Raw genomic sequence first — 5,143 nt, 5'->3', positions numbered from 1 at the left:
ATTTGGCCCTTAAGGCAATTACGTCACGCGAGCTACGCATGTACAAAAGCTAGTTACGCTGGTGGGAAGACAAATATGTTGTGTCTGAGGATTATATACTATTCTCTCTCCTCCTCCCGCACATGTCATGAAGGCATGTAGGTACCGACTGGCCGCCCTATCATCCTCAGCCCACAGACGTCACTGGATGCGGATATGGAGAGGCATGTGGTCAGCACACCGCACTCCCGGTAGTAGGTCAGTTTTCCGAGACCGGAGCCGCTACTTCTCAAGCAAGTAGCTCCTCAGTTTGCCTCACAAGGGCTGAGTGCACCCCGCGTGCCAACAGCGCTCGGCAGACCGGATGGTCACCCATCCAAGTGCTAGCCCAGCACGACAGTGCTTAACTTCGGTGATCTGACGGGAACCGGTGTTACCACTGCGGCAAGGCCGTTGACGAGGATTATATACTGCCAGAAAAAAAATTGTACGCCCTTTTAGAGGTTTCTCGTTCACTGAAAATTTGTGACAATGGTTCCTACGGAGTACGTGAAATGATATTTGCAGATCAATAGCGCGAGCAGTGCTGGGGTACCAGGTATCGACCGATGCTGAACCCCCACAGTCAACAACGCAGGCACTGACTGTGGCATCCAGTCAATCATATTTATGGCGAATAATATCCTGGGGTATGTTACGTCACGCCTGCTCGACCTATTCACGTAGGTCTGTAACAGTTGTTGGTTGACGAGTCGCATGAGTCCATCTCGTCCCATCATACCCCACATGTCCTCGATTGGAGACAAGACCGGAGATCGTGCTGGCTATGGAAGCTGCTGTACGTCTTACAGAGCACGTTGAGTTTCTTTGGCAGCATAAACTTGTTGGAACAAAACATCACCTTGTTGTTGCAATAACGGCAAAATAACGGGTGTAGCAGTCAGCACTTACCGAGCGCTGGGAAGCGTCCCCTCCGGAAACACCAAACGTGGAAGAGTTTTGTAGCTTACTGCATCCCTGGCCACATGGCCTGAGGTGGTGCTAATGTGTCTTGGACGAATGAAGTTCACCGGACAGTACTCACGAAGTTTACGTCCTACGCTCGAACGTCACTTGCGTGCAAGTAGACTCTGCTTTCAGTGTTGAAGACCATGGCGGGCCATTCAATCTTCAAAGCGATCTTCTGACGACACCAATCGACCCGTCCACGTTGATGTTGTGGGGCGAATGGAAGACAGGCTTGAGGTGTGTGTCCCCATAGTCCGAATGTTAATAATAGATTCGCAACCGTTAGTGTTGACACGTATGTGCTCACAATATTTTATCTGTACTGTGGTAAATATACGTCCTGATGGGGGTGTATGCTGCGTGGACATCTAGAACCTCGTCTACGGGTGAAAGAAAGGTTATATGACGACTGATAGCAGCATCGTCGTACAACTGCCGCAGCACATCCAACGTGTGTGACAGTCCTCGTAAGGACCATCCTGCCACACGGAAGGCCACAATTTCATCCCTTTCAAACGCGCTCGGTTGCCTGCTTGCTTCACACGTTTGCACCATACTGAGAATTCCAGATGTGAGCATTTCCTATTAAAGGGTAGCTGTGCCACTACGCTATCTGTGGTCGGAGGACGTTGAAATCATTATCCGTACACCTACTATCCTCTAGTGGCATATGGTGTCACCGGATAAAAATTTACGTCGTATTTCCAGGTGTAATTTTTACGACAGTGTATTTCAGAATGTTAGAAACCAATGATATCTACATTATATTCTAAGAAAAGGACGATAGTAAAGTAAAGTTGGGACATGTCATCTATTTTAATCGACCATAAGATAAGTGGGCAACGTCTTTTACAGTTTACAATCAACTCTAAGATTTTACAAAAGAGATTCTGATATGTTGCAAAGTGAACGAGTGAAATACGAGGGTCAGTCAAAAAGTAATGCCTCCTATTTTTTTTCTACGTTTAATTGTCAGGAAATTTAAATGCAATTACATAGGTTGAAAACCACAACATTGAGGATCATTTTGTCATTTTTCAATGTAATCTCCGCCCATCTCTACAGTTTTGGTCCATCTTTGAACAAGGGCATGTATCCCAGCACGGTAAAAATCACAGCTCTGCTTCCTAAGCCATTGACGCACGGATGTTTTGACGGCCTCCTCATCTTCAAAATGAATCCCACGATGAGCTTCTTTTAGTGGCCCGAACAGATGGAAGTCTGATGGTGCCAGGTCAGGGCTGTATGGGGGATGAGGCAAAACTTCCCATCCAATTTTGACAATCTCGTCAGAGGTGTGACGACTGGTGTGTGGTCTTGCATTGTCATGCAAAAGAAGAACATCTGCCATTGATTTTGTTGGGCGAACTCGCTGAAGACGTGCTTTAAGTTTTTTGAGGGTTGTGACGTATTGAACAGAATTTATTGTGCATCCCTGCTCCAAATATCAACCAGAATCACACCCTCTGTATCCCAGAAAACTGTTGCCATAACTTTCCCTGCCGATCGCACAGTTTTGAATTTTTTCTTCCTCGGCGAGCTTGTGTGACGCCACTCCATTGACTGCCTCTTTGATTCGGGTTCAAAAAAATGCACCCATGTTTCGTCCCCGGTCACAATTTTTTTCAGAAACTCATCTCCCTCCAAACGGAAGCGCTGCAAGTGTTGGGAGGCTATTGTTTTCCTTGCCTCTTTATTCTGATCGGTTAACATTCTTGGAACCCACCGTGCACAAACTTTTGAGTACCCCAATTGTTTAATAATCGTGATCACACTGCCTTTACTAAGAGAAATAATGCGACACACTTCATCTGCAGTCACCCGACGGTCACCACGAATGATGTCATGAACTTGCTGAATGTTGTGTGGAGTCACTGCACTCACCGGCCTGCCGCTCCGCTTTTCGTCAGTCAACGGTGTTTGCCCTTCAGCTTCCTTACAACGACGAACCCATCGTCTAACAGTGCTGACATCCACTGTCACAACACCATACACCTTCTTCAGTCTTTCATGAATGCGTATGGGCGTTTCACCTTCTGCATTCAAGAATTCAATCACACAACGCTGTCTCAAACGAACATCGATGTCGGCCATCTTACAAACTTCTGCTGTGCTGCCACCTGTTGACACAGAAAGTTATTACTGCAGTGGATTGCAGAAGAAGGTTTGAGGAATGGCGCCAAATTCAAATTTTTCACTTAACTTAATTTCTTTAAGTAGAAAAAAAATGGGAGGCATTACTTTTTGACCGACCCTCGTATATTAGTTTAATAATCATCCAGCCACAACTAACTGATGCCGTATTTTATTCGTTTCTCTAATGACTTTGTGCTTTGAGTACGATTCAAAAATAAAATTACACTACTGGACATTAAAATTGCTAGACCACGAATATGACGTGCTACAGACGCGAAATTTAACCGACAGGAAGAAGATGCTGTAATATGCAAATGATTAGCTTTTCAGAGCGTTCGCACAAGGTTGGCGCCGGTGGTGACACCTACAACGTGCTGACATGAGGAAAGTTACCAACCGATTTCTCATACACAAACAGCAGTTGACCGGCGTTGCTTGGTGAAACGTTGTTCTGATGCCTCGTGTAAGGAGGAGAAATGCGTACCGTCACGTTTCCGGCTTTGATAAAGGTCGGATTGTAGCATATCGCGATTGCGGTTTATCGTATGGCGACATTGCAGCTCGCGTTGGTAGAGATCCAATGACTGTTAGCATAATATGGAATCGGCGGGTTTAGGAGGGTAATACGGAACGCCGTCCTGGATCCCAACGACCTCGTATCACTAGCAGTCGAGATGACAGACATCTTATCTGCATGGCTGTAACGGATTGTGCAGCCCCGTCTCGATCCCTGAGTCAACAGATGGGGACGTTTGCAAGACAACAACCATCTGCACAAACAGTTCGAAGACTTTTGCAGCAGCATGGACTATCAGCTCGCAGACCATGGTTGCGGTTACCCTTGACGCTGTATCACAGACAGGAGCGCCTGCGATGGTGTACTCAACGACGAACCTGGGTGCAGGAATGGCAAAACGTCATTTTCTCGAATGAATCCACGTTCTGTTTACAGCACCATGATGGTCGCATTCGTGTTTGGCGACATCGCGGTGAACACACATTGGAAGCGCGTATTCGTCAACGCCATACTGGCGTATCACGCGGCGTGATGATATTGGGTGCCATTGGTTACACGTCTCGGTCACCTCTTGTTCGCTTTGACTGCAGTTTGAACAGTGGACGTCACATTTCAGATGTGTTACGACCCGTGGCTCCACCCTTCATTCGATCCCTGCGAAACCCTACATTTCAGCAGGATAATGCACGACCGCACGTTGCATGTCCTGTACGGGCCTTTATGGATACAGAAACTGTTCGACTGCTGCCCTGGCCAGCATATTCTCCAGATCTCTCACCAATTGAAAACGTCTGGTCAATGTTGGCCGAGCAACTGGCTCGTCACAATACGCCAGTCACTGCTCTTGCTGAAGTGTGGTATAGTGTTGAAGCTGCATGGGCAGCTGTACCTGCACATGCCATCCACGCTCTGTTTGAATCAATGCCCAGGCGTATCAAGGCCGTTATTATGGCCAGAGGTGGTTGTTCTGGGTACTGATTTCTCAGGACCTATGCACCCAAAATTGCGTGAAAATGTAATCTCATGTCAGTTCTAGTATAATATATTTGTACAATGAATATGCGTTTAATATCTGCATTTCTTCTTGGTGCAGCAATTATAATGGTCAGTAGTGTATTATCTAGTTTTTTTTTTCTCCATGAGTTGATGTCTGTGCATGTAAAGGAGGAAAGGAAATGAAACTTCACAGGTGGAAAGGGTATGTGATATTACTTCAGTGATTACAATACATAGGCAAATTTACAAAGTACTAGGCAGATTGAACCCACTGATGAGTAAGATGTCGTGCTCTAAGATGTTGCACCCCTTCCTGCCTGGATGCATGCACAGATACGGTAGGGGTTTCGTAAATAGGTCGTGTCCTCTGCTGAGGCAAACTGGCCGACAACTGTAGTAACTGCCTGCATACTGCTAATGGGTCGAAGATGACGTCGAAGATGGTCCCATACATGTTCCTTTGGAGGACAGATCCGAGGATCTTAGTGGACACGAGAGTACCTCAAA

At 46.5% G+C, this 5,143-nt stretch overlaps 1 pseudogene; it reads right to left on the bottom strand.

Annotated features, from left to right (window-relative positions):
* Nucleotides 1-319: 319 nt before the first annotated feature.
* LOC126261052 (5S ribosomal RNA) lies at nt 320-437 on the bottom strand (annotated as a pseudogene).
* Between the last annotated feature and the right edge of the window lie 4,706 nt (nt 438-5,143).

This window comes from Schistocerca nitens, chromosome 5 (assembly GCF_023898315.1).
Source record: "Schistocerca nitens isolate TAMUIC-IGC-003100 chromosome 5, iqSchNite1.1, whole genome shotgun sequence".
Taxonomy (NCBI): domain Eukaryota; kingdom Metazoa; phylum Arthropoda; class Insecta; order Orthoptera; family Acrididae; genus Schistocerca; species Schistocerca nitens.
This window is presented reverse-complemented; position numbering and strand designations above follow the sequence as displayed.